Below are 16355 nucleotides of genomic sequence, written 5' to 3' on the forward strand. Positions count from 1 at the left end.
CTCCATCCCCAAACTACTAGAACTCATTCAGCAATTCAGCAATGTGGCAGGATACAAAGTCAATGTGCAGAAATCAGGGGCTTTCTTATACACTAACAATGAAAATACAGAAAGGGAAATTAGAGAATTGATTCCATTTACTATAGCACCAAGAACCATAAGATACCAGGGAATAAACCTAACCAAAGAGGTAAAGAATCTGTACTCGATGAACTACAGAACACTCATGAAAGAAATTGAAGAAGACACAAAAAGATGGAAGACCATTCCATGCTCTTGGATCAGAAGAATAAACATTGTGAAAATGTCTATACTGCCTAGAGTAATATAGACTTTTAATACCCTTCCGATCAAAATTCCACCGGTATTCTTCAATGAGCTGCATCAAATAATCCTAAAATTTGTATGGAATCAGAAGAGACCCCGAATGCTAAGGAAATGTTGAAAAATAAAAATAAAGCTGGCGGCATCACCTTACCTGATTTCAAGCTTTATTACAAAGCTGTGATCACCAAGACAGCATGGTACTGGCATAAAAAAAGACACATAGACCAGTGGAACAGAGTAGAGAGCCCAGATATGGACCCTCAACTCTATGGTCAATTAATCTTTGACAAAACAGGAAAAAATATACAGTGGAGAAAAGACAGTCTCTTCAATAAATGGTGCTGGGAAAACTGGACAGCTATATGTAGAAGAATGAATCTCGACCATTCTCTTACACCGTACACAAAGATCAAGTCAAAATGGATAAAAGACCTAACGTGAGACAGGAATCCATCAGAATCCTAGAGGAGAACATAGGCAGTAATCTCTTTGATATCAGCCACAGCAACTTCTTTAAAGATATGTCTCCAAAGGCAAAGGAAACAAAAGCAAAAACAAAGTTTTGGGACTTTATCAAAATCAAAAGCTCTGCACAGCAAAGGAAACAGTCAACAAAACAAAGGGGCAACCCACAGAATGGGAGAAGATATTTGCAAATGACAGTACAGACAAAAGGTTGATATCCAGGATCTATAATGAACTCTTGAAACTCAACACACACGAAACAGGCAAACATATCAAAAAATAGGCAGAGGATATGAACAGACACTTCTCCAATCAAGACATACAAATGGCTATCAGATTCATGAAAAAAATGTTCATCATCATAAGCCCTAAGGGAGATTAAATTAAAACCACATTGAGATTGGTGTACCAGGTGGTGGGTATTATAGAGGGCACGGCTTGCATGGAGCACTGGATGTGGTGAAAAAATAATGAATACTGTTTTTCTGAAAATAAATAAATAATTAATAATTAAAAAAAAAACCATTTAGATATCACCTTACACCAGTAGAAAGGCCAAAATTAACAAAACAGGAAACAACATGTGTTGGAGAGGATGTGGAGAAAGGGGAACTCTCTTACACTGTTGGTGGGATGCAAGTTGGTGCAGCCTCTTTGGAAAACAGTGTGGAGATTCCTCAAGAAATTAAAAATAGAGCTTCCCTACGACCCTGCAATTGCACTCCTGGGTATTTACCCCAAAGATACAGATGTCGTGAAAAGAAGGGCCATCTGTACCCCAATGTTTATAGCAGCAATGGCCACGGTCGCCAAACTATGGAAAGAATGAAGATGCCCTTCAATGGACGAATGGATAAGGAAGATGTGGTCCATATACACTATGGAGTATTATGCCTCCATCAGAAAGGATGAATACCCAACTTTTGTAGCAACGTGGACAGGACTGGAAGAGATTATTCTGAGTGAAATAAGTCAAGCAGAGAGAGTCAATTATCATATGGTTTCACTTATTTGTGGAGCATAACAAATATCATGGAGGACAAGGGGTGTTAGAGAGGAGAAGGGAGTCGGGGTAAATTGGAAGGGGAGGTGAATCATGAGAGACTATGGACTCTGAAAAACAATCTGAGGGGTTGGAAGTGGAGGGGGTGTGGGAGGTTGGGGTACCAGGTGGTGGGTATTATGGAGGGCACGGATTGCATGGAACACTGGGTGTGGTGAAAAAATAATGAATATTGTTTTTCTGAAAATAATAAATGGAAACAAAAGAAAAAAACAAAATAAATAAAGTTGCATTAAATTAAAAAAAAAGAAAGCAAAGAGCCAACCCACTGAATGTGATAAGATATTTGTAAATGACAGGACAGACAAAAGGTTGATATCCAGGATCTAGGAAGAACTCCTCAAACTCAACACACACAAAACAGATAATCATATCAAAAAAATGGGCAGAAGATATGAACAGACACTTCTCCAATGGAGACATACAAATGACTACCAGACACCTGAAAAAATGTTCATCATCACTAGGCATCAGGGAGATTCAAATGAAAACTACATTAAGATTTCACCTTACACCAGTTGAATGGCCTAAATTAGCAAGCCTGGAAAAAGCATGTGTGGGTGAGGATGTGGAGAAAGGGGAATTCTCTTACACTGTGGCTGGGAATGCAAGTTGGTGCAGCCTCTGGAGAACACTTGGAGATTCTTCAAAAAGTTAAAAATAGAACTTTCCTATAACCCTGCAATTACACTCCTTGGTATTTACCACAAAGATACAGATGATGAGAAAAGAAGGGCCATCTGCAACACAATGTTTAGAGCAGCAATGGCCATGGTTGCCAAACTGTATGTGACGGCCACAGTTTCCTTGGGAATTGCAGGCACAGTCTTGTGTTGTGGCTCTAGAGACCCCATCCTGGAGGGAATGTGAGCCATGGTTTTGGGCGAGAAGTCTGCATACACAAACTCGAGTTAGGTTTAGTGGAGAGGTGATCACAGGCCCAATGCATAGACCTAGAGGGCAGCTCATCAGGAACTGTAATTAGGGTGCCTCAAAAGTGGTAGCACAGGCTTTTATATCAAGATTGTGTGTCCAGGATGTTCTCGGAATGCAGGTGTGGTATCATGGGTCCATGGGAGATGGAAAACAGCACTCGACCCTTCCGGGAAAATGCCACCAAACTGTGGAGAGCTGCCAGGATCTAAAGAGAGGAGAAGTCTCCCATGGACCCATGAGACCACACCTGCATTCCGAGGCCATCCTGGACACACAGTCCAGAGAGAAAAGCCTGTGCTACCACCATCCAGTCACCATAATTAAATTCCCTGACGAGCTGCCCTCCAGGACTACACATTGGGCCTGCAATCACATCACCACAAAGTCGCTAACCCGAACTTGTGTTTGCAGACTTCCCTCACAAAACCATGCCTCACATACCCACCAGAATGGGATCTCTGGAGCCAGACCACAGAACTCTGGCTGCCATCTCCAAGGACACTGTGCATATCAGAGTTTCCCAAACCTTCCAGATTAGGAGAAAATTGTAAGGCCCCTGAGGCCACCCCAATATTGCCGTCCACTCTAGACGCAAATGCACAGTCTGAAACACCCTGATTACCTACATCCAGGAAGACAGCCAAGTCAATGATTGTGAGTTAGAATATTGAACCTGAAATGCCTCGAGGACCTCAATGGAACCCCATTAGGTTCTCAGGCATCTGTCCTCAGGGTCCTGTTCTGGAATAGCAATTTATGACACATCATGTGGTCCCTGAGCCACATGACAGAACATCTCCTGTCCCCAGAATACTATGCCCTTCAACCTGTGCCAAAGCCTCAGGGTAGGAGTATCCTGCATGGCACCTTAGCAACCAGCACATTCTAAGATCTACTTGGTAACAAACCAGCATTGAGGCCCATCTGCAGGAGATTCCATGTCAACTCAAGGCCTTCGTACTTTGCCCCAGAGCCACCAGAATGAACCTGCCATGTTCCTCAGCTGCAAAGGTCAATGGAGTTGAGCTTTCCAGGCATCCTTGTGGTAGAGCTCTGCTACCCAAACATTCCACATGAGGGACCCTGGAGCAAATAAACCATACTCCACCTGTCCAGTAGAACTAAACCTTGCTGTTTGGAGCAGCTCATAAGCCTCAACGTGAAAACCCCTCCATGGCCTCTTGAAGCCCCCCTCCATTGGTCAGTCATCATAGACACAAACTTCAGGGTGAGCAAATACCTGTCATCTGCCTTACTCAGGTGCTGGGTATCTCGAATAAGCCACTGCACATAGGAACTGACTTCCGCTTGGCACTGAATTGAACTATAGCTTGTGTTTACAATTCCATCCTCACCCGACTGGTCGCCAAGCACTCTTGATAGGGATTTGTGGAGCCACAACGCAGCATTCTGCCTTCCCTTTAGAAAGAAGTGCCTGATGAATACTATTTTTCTGAAAATAAATAAATTGAAAAAAAAAGAAAAAAAAGAAAAAAAAGAAAGAAGTGCCTGATGAGTCTGGCCAGAAAACCCACATGGGGATCAATCTGCTGAGCCCTTTCGGGAACCCTGATTTATAGGTACCCCTGGCCACTAGCGCTGTGTCTGACAGATCCTGTGCCACAACCTAGTGTCAGTCACCAGAGAGTGGGTCCCACATCTCGCATTTGGGATTGCCATGGCCCAAGTATGTCATCTCTACTCATGCTTGGTATTCAGGCACAGGTCCCCAGACCTTTGCTGGAATCCCTGCCAAAATGGGAACCTGAAGCACAATAGAGAACTCCTCCTTCCTCATGGCAGTAAACTTGGCTGTTGGGATGGGTGGTCACCCTCAAAGCGGGAACCAGTTATAAGACCAATGAGACTACGCCCATTCCTGAGGGCCATCCTGGGCGCAAACAGGCATTGTGATCCTAAGACTGAGCATGCTTTCAAACAAACCCTCTCAGTTGCACTACCATGATCCCGCATTGTAGGCCTCCTATGCCTCTTAGCCCAAATCCTAACACTTGCTGGGATGTCCAGACTCCAAGAGGAAAAGTCTCCCATGGACCCGTGAGACCGCACCTGCATTCCGAGGCCATCCTGGACACACAATCCAGAGAAAAAAGCCTGTGGTACTGCCTTCCAGTCACCCTAATTAATGTTCCTGACGATCTGCCCTCCAGGTTTATGCATTGGAACTGCGATCACATTGCAACAAATTCATTAACCCGAATTTGTGTTTCCAGACTTCTCTCCCTAAACCATGGCTCACATGCCCACAAGAATGGGATCACTGGAGCCACACCACAGAACTCTGGCTGCCATCCCCAAAGACACTCACTGTGCATATCAGAGTTGCCCAAACCTTCCAGATTAGAAGAAACCTGCAAAGCCCTGAACCTACTCCATTACTGCCGGCCACTCATGACACAAATGTGCAGTCTGAAACACCCTGATCACCTACATCCAGGGAGACAGCCAAGTCAATGATCGTGAGTTAGAAGATTGAACCTGAAATGCCACTAGTCCCTCAATGGAATCCCATTATGTTTTCAGGCATCTGTCCTCAGGGGCCTGTTCTGGAATAACAATTTATGACACATCATGTGGTCCCTGAGCCACATGACAGAACATCTCCTGTCCCCAGAAGGATACCCTGCTCTTCAACCTGTGCCAAACCCTCAGGGTAGGAGAAACCTGCATGGAACCTTAGCAACCAGCACATTCTAAGATCTCCTTGGTAACAAACCAGCATTGTGACCCAGCTGCAAGAGATACCATGTCAGCTGAAGGCCTTGGTACTTCACCCCAGAGACACCAGAACGAACCTACCATGTTCCTCAGCTGCAATGGTCAATGGAGGCGTGCTTCCCAGGCATCCATGCCAGAGAGCTCTGCTTCACAAACTGTCCACATGGGGGAACCTAGAGCAAACAAACCAGACTTCACCTGCCCAGTACAAGGAAACGTTACTGTTTGCATCAGTTCACAGGCCTCACCATGTGAACTCCATGGCCTCTTGATGACACCCCTCCATGTGTTGGTCATCATAGACACAAACTCTAGTGTGAGCAAACATCTGACATCCTCCATTATTCCGGTGCTAGATGTCTCAAACAAACAGCTGCACATTGTAACTGCCTTTTGCTTGGCACTGAATTGAACCATAGCTTGTGTTTACAATTCCATCCTCAACCGACTGGTCCCCAAGCTCTCTTGATAGGGAAATCTGGAGACACAATGCAGCATTCTGCCTTCCCCATCGAATGAAGAAATGCCTTGTGAGTCTGCACAGAAACCCCACAGGAGGATCAATCTGCTCAGACCTCGAGTCAATCCCGATTTATAGGCTGCCATGACCACTAGTGCTGTGTCTGACAAAGCCTGAGCCCCGACCGAGTTTCAGCCACCAGAGAGCAGGCCCCATATCTAGAACTTGGGATGGCCACTGGCCCCAGTACGTCATCTCTACCCATCCTTGGTATTCAGTCACCTGTCCCCAGACCTTGGCTGGAATACCTGCCAATGGGGGAACCTGAGGTCTATGGGGGAACCATAGACCACGTTATGAGCTTAATGGAAGGAGACAAGATTTTTTTCGTTAAGAAAATGTATAAGACTGTTGAGGTCACGTGGGAGGAAATAGTCCGTTTGTTGGAGCATTGCTATCTTACTCTATCACAGCCACTAATAAAAATCTGACACGGGGTGAGTCAGAATTGTCTGTCAGAGATGAGTTAGATCTGGCTCATGTTCGTACAGACATGAAAGCCAGGAACAAAGAAAGAGGCGTTGAAAGCCTGGGTGGAGGAGGCGGTGTGGTTCACTGCGATGAGCTAAGTGCCCAGGGCCACCGGCAGACATGCGGGCCTGTGTCCTTCCTTTGTTCTGGGGTCCCTCTTGCACCGTGTGGTGAGGCTGGCGCCTGGGAGCAGCTCAGGACAGGACCTGGTGGCATCTTACCTCTCCCAACCTCCTGTGGGCTCCAGTGGGCTCCAGTGGTTCCCAGGGAACAGCCTGCCTTCCTTGCAAAGCCCAGTAGCACTGGGAGCAGAAACTGGGACCAAAGAGTGAGCACCCTGTTTGACAAGCTGGACGAGCCACCACTTCTTCAGATGCAGAGGGAGCCCTGGCGTGCTGACTCCTCCCTTCTCCCTTTCCCCTTTCCTCTCTTCCTCCCTCTTCCCTTCCCCTCTCTCCTTCCCTGGTGCTGCCCTTTCCCAATGCCCACTTCATCCCTTTTCCTTTCTTACATGCCTGTCTTCTAGATTTTCTTCTCTTTCCTCCCAATTACTTCCCTTCGTCTGAATCTTCTCTTTGGTCCCTTTGTCCCCGCTCTCTTCTCCTCCTCCCCTTCCCTGGTCCCTGTTCAGCTCCATCCCGACTGCAGGCAGAGCTGGACTAACATGCTCACTCGCTAGCTCAGCCACCCTCCAGAGAAGTCACTCTTCGGTGGTCACCTTCCTGACCGCTGGTCCTTTCTCCACTTGTTCAGCAATTGCTCTGAAGTCTGAGGAGGACAGAGCCAGGCTGCCGCAGAATCAGGCCAGAGGAGAAACCAAACTATGTGTCCACACTGTCCCCCAGCACTGCTGCTCTGAGAGCTTTCGGGTCCTCAACAGGGCTAGGATTTAGGGGCTTCTTCAGAACCGGGAGTGAAAACAGCCATAGGTCAAAAGAAAAGCTATGGCCCCCACACAAAAATAATAAGCACAAATGAAAACTAAGTTAACTCTGAAGTCCCAAAGTCGAAGAATTGCCTTGAATCTGTCACTAGAAAGCACCCAAGGCCTCACTCTCTGGGTTCTGGGTGCCCTGGGAATGGCAGGAGGCTCTGACCCACTTCCCTCTTCATTCACTCCCAAAGAATGTCCTCTGAGGTGGTCTTCAAACTTCCTCTGAGAAACTGTCTCTGGGAACTGTAGGCCCTCGGCTGCTGGGACTAATGAGGGTGATGTCAGGACCTGATGGGCAGCTCTACCAGGAGATTGTGGCTTCTGGATGCAGTCCTCAAGTCCCATGGTCTGGGTGAGATCTGGGTCTTTGAGTGGAAGAGGACAGATGAGATTTCAGATTTTGAGTTGATTCTGGAATGATTAGTGCTTTGGGGGGCATTGGGTGAAGGTATTTTGCACATGGGAAGGACACGAATTTGGGGGGCCAGAGAGTGGACTGTTCAGAGCTTACCTGCATTTCCCCCAGAAACCTTGCTGCTGTCCTTATGTCTGGTACCACAGAACGTGACCTTATTTGGAACTAGAGTCCTTACAGATGCAATCGCATTACAATGAGGTCGTTAGAGTGGGCCCTTATCTCCTGTAACTGACCTCCTTATGAAAAGGGAAAATCTGGATGGAGAGATGCCTCTACTGTCAGTGGTGGGCAGTGCATGAACTTCTAGAACCCTGACAGTAGTGGAAAACAGACACAGGCTGGGATATAGGTAAATGGGAGCTCTAGCGGAATTTCAGATGAAGATGCTGTGGACCTCGGCTTCCCATGTCATAGTGATGTTAGCCTGAAGATGCTCTTTTGACCCTGCGACCCCCACTTTTCACCATTCACTGACTTTTAAAGCTGGAAGGACACGTGGAGGCTCTCTGTTCACCCCTGAATATTACAGATTAGGGACAGGAGCCCTAGAGAAACAACTGACTGAACAGGGTTAGTTAGACACCTGACTAACCCTTGTATTTGATCTATGTTACTTGAGGCTGGTTTCTGGGACTTGTTTTTAAGTAAGTACCCTGGGGGAAGGGGAGCGGGGACAGTTGAAGGGTTAAACAACAAGGTTATTGTTTAACCTCTATGGAAGCCTCTGGCTAAAATATAAAAAAATAAAATAGGTCCTTACATACATATGTCAGTATCACACTGTCTTAATGATTATAGCTTTGTAATACAGCTTGAAGTCCAGAATTGTGACACCTCCTGCTTTGGTTTTCTTTACAACATTATTTTGACTCTCTGGGGTTTTTATGGTTCCTACAAATTTTAAGATTGCTTGTTCCAGCTCTGTGCAAAATGCTGGTGTGTTTTGATAAGCATTGCTTTGAATGTATAAAATACAATAAACCATTTTTTTAATCCAAAATTGTCTGCTCTTGTAGTTATGTTACTTTATCACATAGAAATCCAAGTTCAAAGAAGATGTTGGCGGAGCCTGGATTGCTCAGTCATTTAAGCATCTACCTTTGGCTCAGGTCATGATCCCAGGGTCCTGGGATTGAGGCTTGCATCAGGCTCCCTGCTCAGCAGAGAGAACATGTTTCTCCCTCTCTCTCTCTGCTTGCCACTCTGCCTAATTGTGCTCTCTCTTCCAAATAAATAAATAATTAATTAAAAAAATTTATTTTATAAGTAAGAAATTGATTGGTTTTTCAAGTATTTAATTACTTCAACTTGAGGCAGTCTGGAGCTTTTTGCTAATTTTCATTCATTTATAAAGATTTCAGGTGTTTTTACTTTTGAAACCTGAGGTCCATTTTTAGAAGTCCTAAAAATATCTAATTATAAAAGAAGAGAAGCATGCCCAGTATTTACCTTTATAGGTTGAGTGATCTACATTAAAAATAACGGATCACATAATTCTTTTAAGTGAGCTATGAAAAAAGAAGTTGTTTACTAATGGTGAATGACAATTTAACTGAGAAAAGCTTTTATGTGTTTTACTTGTGAATATAAAAATGCTTTCAATATCCAGATTTTGACTAATTAAAAAGGTATAGTCTTGGAAGAAAAAATAAAACAAAGATTGTTTAAATTTATTATAAGGGAATTGTTGGAATTGTTGGTATAGTGGCTCAGTTATTAAGTGTCTGCTTTCTACATTGGAAAAGGAAAGGAAAAGTGAATTGGGGAAATAAGAGGGGAAGACCAATCATGAGACACTGGATTCTGGAAACAAACTGAGGGTTTTGGAAGGGAGAGGGTGGAGGAATGGGTGAATCTGGTGGTGGGTATTAAGAAGGGCACATATTACATGGAGCACTGGGTGTGATGCATAAATAATGAATCTTGGAACACTGAAAAAATAAATTTAAATTAGAAAAAAAAGTTCCTGCCTTCTGCTCAGGTCATGAGATGAGCAGGTTCTGGGATCAAGCCCTGCCTTGGGCTCCCTGCTCTGCAGGAAGCCTTTTCTCCTTCTTCTACTTTCCCTGCATTTGTTCCTTCTCTCCTGTATATCTCTCTGACAAAAATAAAATAAAATAAAATCTTAAAAAAATAAACTAAAGTTATAATTTATCAAAGATTTACTAAAATAGAAAGAAATGTTTGCAAGTTCTCATAGTATATGTTAACAAAATGAGTTGAATTCCTTATAGTCCAGGTTTTCTTTTCTAATGAAAAGTTTCATAAACTCAAATGTGACCAGTTCACACCTAATCTTTCTATTAGGAAAAGTTATAGTAAATTTTTTAACTCTTATGCAAATGAAACAAAAGCTTAAGTTCCCTAAGTGTTGAAGTCTATTAACAGGACAATGAAAATGATTATGTTATTTAATGATACTGATGAAGTTCTAGAACCTAGGTGAGGTTCGGTGGGCTGAGGTCCGGAGCCGATGACCAAGAAAGAATTCTTGAGACATCTTTGGTGCAAAATGGTGGTTTATTAAAGCACAGGCGCCTGGGTGGCTCAGTGGGTTAGGCCGCTGCCTTCGGCTCGGGTCGTGATCTCGGGGTCCTGGGATCGAGTCCCGCATCGGGCTCTCTGCTCAGCGGGGAGCCTGCTTCTCTCTCTCTCTCTCTCTCTCTGCTTGCCTCTCCATCTGCTTGTGATTTCTCTCTGTCAAATAAATAAATAAAATCTTTAAAAAAAAAAAAAGCACAGGGACAGGACCCGTGGGCAGGAAGAGCTGCTGCCCTGGGTTGTAAGGGATGGCAGGTTATATACCCTGCGGTTGGGGGAAGGTGAGGGGAAGGGAGGTCTCAACGGAGTTTTCATATGCTAAAGAGGGCCTACAAGGTGCCGGGATGTCAGAGGCCTACCTCCTTGTGACTTAATCAATGTTGTCTTTAGACCAGCCATTAACATTAAGATAGTTGGCAGACTTTTTGGTGGGATGTCACAATGCTGCTATCAATCGTCTTTGATAGTGAGATTTAGGACATTTGTAAGCCAAGGGAGACTCCTGTCTAACAGGATTGTGAGCTCTGCAAGTTAACTATTTGCTTATTGTTCATGGCAGTCAGGGCTGCCTGAGGAATGCTACACATATGACTGAGGGGGAGTGGATGGAGAGGGGGGTGCAGGGCACCAGCTATTGCTTTGTCTTCAGCCAGCCTCATGCTCCCTCATCAATACAATTGTGGCTTTTTAGGAAATATTCCAGGTAAAACTCACAAAGCTCTCAGAATGTCAACAGTGTAAGGTATGCTAATTTTATGACAAAAGGAATTTCTTTTGTAACTTCTGAAAACAATTATATACAAATATTTCAGATAAACCAATTCAGAATTTTACTAACAATGAGAAAATCTGTAAAAGAATGAAAATTTAGTCAAAAATCAAACATTAAGAAATTGTTGCCATGATCTTAGTTCTTTTTTTTAAAATATTTTATTTATTTATTTATTTATTTATTTGTGCATGGTTTTTTTTCATTTATTTTGCATTTTAAAAATAATAATTACCATTTTTGAGAGCCTATTTTTTTTCCAATTTATATTTATTTATTTATTTGACATACAGAGGTCACGAGTAGTCAGAGAGGCAGGCAGCGGGAGGGGAGAGAAGCAGGATCGCTGCTGAGCAGAGAGCCCAAGGCAGGGCTGGATCCCAGGACCCTGAGATAATAACCTGAGCCAAAGACAGAGGCTTAACCCACTGCATCACCCAGGCGCCCTGATCTTAGTTCTTTACTCAGGATCAGGGTATTATGTATAAAAGTGTTTTTACCTATTTTGTGAGATTAGAATTTAAAGTCTCTCACTCAAACCAATGTGTAGAAAAACATCAATTTAGAAAATGTGTGAAGTATTACCTAGTCTGGAAAATCAAGTGTTAATCTTATTTTAAAATCTCTTCAAGACATATATACAGGGTCTTTCTATGCACAAAAAAATTGGAAAACATAAGTCTGGTGGGGAAAAGTAAAAATATGTGTCTCTGTTTCCCTAGCCATTTTCTGGCTTCCAAACAATTTAATTTACCTGACCAATCCCAGCCACTTCCCTCAGTCACATACTTCCTTACATATTACCCCATAAATTCTGACAGAAATTCATTAAACTGATTGAAATATTTGATTTTCCATCAAATTTTAACTGTTCTCTCTTAGCTTCTAAAACAATGCAGATTTTATGGGTGTAGGGAATTATTTTGCTTTATTTATTTATTTATTCACAAACTCTAGACATATTTATTCACACTTATTATTCACAAACTCTTGACCATATATATATATGTATTTTTTATATATGCATACATACATATACATGTTTGTTGAATCATTATTCAAGGAATAAACAAACATATTATTGAATCATCAATTCAAGGAATAAAGACACATATTATTTCAAAAATTGATTATGACAGCTCACATAATTATCCCATTTTTTACAGATCATGCAATTTCATCTTGGGTGAAGTGTATTTCCAACTTCAAAAGCCTGGTAAGTGGTGGTGGCATTTCCCAATCCTACTGTCTATTGATTCTAGAGTCAAGGTCCTGGTGACTCTTCCATAAGAGAATTTTGGATACAGGCTATATATGCCTAAGGTAATCATAGAGTAAACTTAAAGTAAGGAAATTATAATTATTGCATTATCAAAAAAGTGTACAGACATTCTTTGTAAACCTATAGAGGCACTGAACTGGACAATTCCCACCTGCTTAATGTGTTTGTGTTTGAGAACCATGCGAGAAACAGTGTTTTTTGTGATGAAACAGGAGCTATTAAACTTGGGCAAGATTTTTCTGTCTCTAAAATAGGAATGTAATACTATTTTTGTGATATTTAAAACTAATGTATAAATTTTACTTAGAAAATATTGAATAGTGGTATATGCCTTGAAAATAATGGAAGTGAAATAATAATCATAGTATTTCTGAAAACTGTATCAAGGGATATTTAAGGTGCATTTGTGATTTCTTGGGCACATTTCTTAGACGTATTGTCTTGAAACATATTGTCATAACTAGTTTTGACCAGATGCTATCAGATAAAGTACAATCATCCTGGTTTGATGAAGATATAGAGACCTGGTGATGGGTATTAAGGAGGGCATAAATTGCATAGGGCATTGGGTGTTCTACGTAAACAATGAATCTCAGAACACTATGTGAAAAACAAATTATGTATTACTGTATGGTGACTAGCATAACATAATAAAGAATAATAATAAAAAAATATAGACTGAGCTTCAACTTTGAAATGGTCATACCATACATTGATGAAAACCATTATTTTCATATAGATAACTGGAAATTAAAGACATACTGGTAAACATTACAAATTATTGTTTCTCTCTTTGAACAACCTCAAAACTACTGCGAATATAAGTTGCTTTGGTTTAGTTGTTTAACATGTAGAGGCAGTATCTTGGTAATAATGGTACAGTTTTCTCCTTTTCATCAGAAGCCATATACATAAAGAATGATAAGAATGCATTAATAATGTGGGAGCTTATTAAATATTTAAAACCTACATTTAATATCAGATATTTGTAAAACAAAACAAAGCAAAACAAAAACCACTTCACCTATCCCTTGAAGAACACAAAGTTGTATACAGTTCAATCCTTGAGGAATTTATCAATAACAATAACAACAAAATAGGAAGGACATCTGCTTGATTTCTTTTCAGTGTGAAACAGTTTGTGAAACATGTCTTGAAAAACTGATGTAAAAAACAAGTCATGAGATTGGATAGGTTGTCTAAAAACTTCACATGCAAGATATTTAATAAGTTTATGACAAAGAATACTAACAAAATGGTGTTATAGGTAACAGATCAATGTGAAAGAATCTGGACTAGAAGATTTTGAACAGAATTTAGAAGAATTTATTTTCAAATAAACCATAAGCAAGGTAGTTTTTCATGGTCTAATTGTTGTTGTTGTTGTAATTACTATTATTATTGGAAATGAGAAAAAAAAGTTGTAAAAGAATAATAGAGGAGATCCAGGAAAATACATGTAACACAGGTAAGTTAAGATGAAAGTTGGTGAATTCAACCACTAGTGAATAAACCAGAGGAGGTAATGACATAAACAATAAAGATGCGGTGGCAATGATCAACAACTTGTTAAGTTATGCAGAATCACAGGAAGAAATTCTAAAAAAAGTTGTTGAACAAGCTGAAGATTAAAGTGAGAAAAACAGTCTGTAATTTAACAGAAAAAAAGGCTAAATTACTATTGGAAGATATTGTGCTATAATTTTGTTGCTTTGTTTTCAGCTAGTAGAATCAAAGAAGTTTTGAAAAGTTGGAAAATTGAAGATGATAAAGAAAGAGCATTAGGGGTAAGTTCAAGAGGCACTCAGGAAATAATAATACTTGGTCCTTTCATTCTTTCTTTAAGAGTAGAGATAAATAAACCAAAAAAAAAATTGAAGTATAAAAATGTAACCAAAAATTAGGAATAAAGTCAGTGTAGGTAAATGTATCAGCTTATGGGTTTATACTCCATTTGAGATATTAGAGTAAGTAAGGTTACAAATTATATCAATATTTTGTCATAGGAACAGAAGATAATTTTTCACTATTTTACATAGAACATTAGTTCCAGAAAAAAACCATTTTACCCCATATTGTCCATACCCCCAAATAAAAATGTAAGACTAAAAACAACAAAAACATTTTATTCTAATTATCCAGTGTTCAACAACATTATCTCCAAAATTTCATTCAAATGCAACTTTATTTATGTAATCTATGTCTATATTTCTACATAACTGATCATGAGAAAAGTACATCCTCCAATGGAAGTGTATAGAAATATGGATTGAACTTGTATATGTTTATTGTAAGTTGTAATTTTCACTTCATTACTATTGTTGAAATAAAATACTATAAAGGAAAAATAATAATACCCCATAGACTAAAGGAGGACCACTTAATTTTCTTTCAAAAATATTAGGGGCTTCTGGGGTTATGGACATTGGGGAGGGTATGTGGAATGGTGAGTGCTGTGAAGTGTGTAAACTTGGCGATTCACAGACCAGCACTTGTGGGGCTAATAATACATTATATGCTTATAAAAATTTAAAAAAATTTTTTAAGAATTAGGGGTTTCAATATAGATTAGAATTAGGTAGGGGTCAAGATTAAACTATTTAAGAATGATATTTTCATAATTTGATTCTTCATGAGCTCTGGATTTCACTTCCTACTTTCCAGGTAAAAAGTGCATTACCCACAAATGTTAAATTCCACCATCATGATGGGATTTCTCCTGATGGGGTTTTCTGATGTGTGGGAATTATAGATTTTGCATGCTATAACCTTGTCTCTGATGTATGTAGTCACTCTGATGGGGACATTATCACTGTTACTGTCACCAACCTTGACAGGAGTCTTCACACACCCATGTATTTCTTCTCAGGAATCTGTCCATCTTGGATGCCTGCTACATTTCTGTAACAGTTACTAACTCATGCATCAATTCCCAGCTTGACATCAGTACCATTTCAAAGGCTGAGTGTGCAGCTCAGGACTTCCTAGTGGTTTGCTTTGTGTATGTGGAGCTTCTGTTTCTGATTATCATGGTCCATGACTGCCATGTGGCAATCTGCAAACCACTTCACTACCCTATGATCATGAACCCTCAAATCTGCATCCAAATGACTCTGGCTTCCATACTCAGTGGTCTCATATATGAGGATGTGCACTCTGGCAACACATTCCTGTTGCCCTTCTGTCTGCCTAATGTCATCCATCAGTTTTTTTGTTATGTTTTGTAATATCACCTCACTGATAAAGTTCTCCTGCTCTGATACCTTTATTAATGAGATAGTGATCATTGCCTCTGATCTGGGGATTGGTGGTCACTGTTTCATTTTCATCATCAGGTCTTACATTCACATATTTTCTACCATTCTCACATTTCCAAGTGGAGCAGACAGAAAAAAAAAAAACAAAACTTTTTCTACTTCTGTCCCGTACTTCCTTGTGGTGTCAGAATTTTATGTATACCTGAGGCCATCTGATAGTCCACTATCCAGGACATGGTCCTTTCTGTCTTCTATTCCATAACCCTTCACTCTTCAACCCTATTATCTACAGTCTTAGAAATGAACAAAGGAAATATGCCATTAATAAAATGAGGAGAATGTTTATTCAGGAAATGTATAGGAAATTGCTGAGGCTCATTCTACTTTAAAAGTCATGTTTTCAGCAATAAATTGAGAAATTGATTGGAATTCTATCAATATAACTGACAATAATAAATAATGCCATTAAAATATATCATTTATCAATATAATTTCCCTTCTGAACTGTTGAATTATCTGAGTATATCACTGGGAAAAGGATCTAATGTTACAAATAAGAAATCCCTATTCATGCTTTGACAACTTAAGAACACTCACTAAAGGACACCTGGGTGGCTGAGTGGGTTAAAGCCT

General features: G+C 40.8%; 1 pseudogene; it reads left to right on the forward strand.

Moving 5' to 3' along the window:
- The first annotated feature begins 15151 nt into the window (after positions 1 to 15151).
- Positions 15152 to 16111, forward strand: LOC122895502 (annotated as a pseudogene).
- The last annotated feature ends 244 nt before the right edge of the window (positions 16112 to 16355 follow it).

Source organism: Neovison vison, chromosome 14 (assembly GCF_020171115.1).
Source record: "Neovison vison isolate M4711 chromosome 14, ASM_NN_V1, whole genome shotgun sequence".
Lineage (NCBI taxonomy): Eukaryota > Metazoa > Chordata > Mammalia > Carnivora > Mustelidae > Neogale > Neogale vison.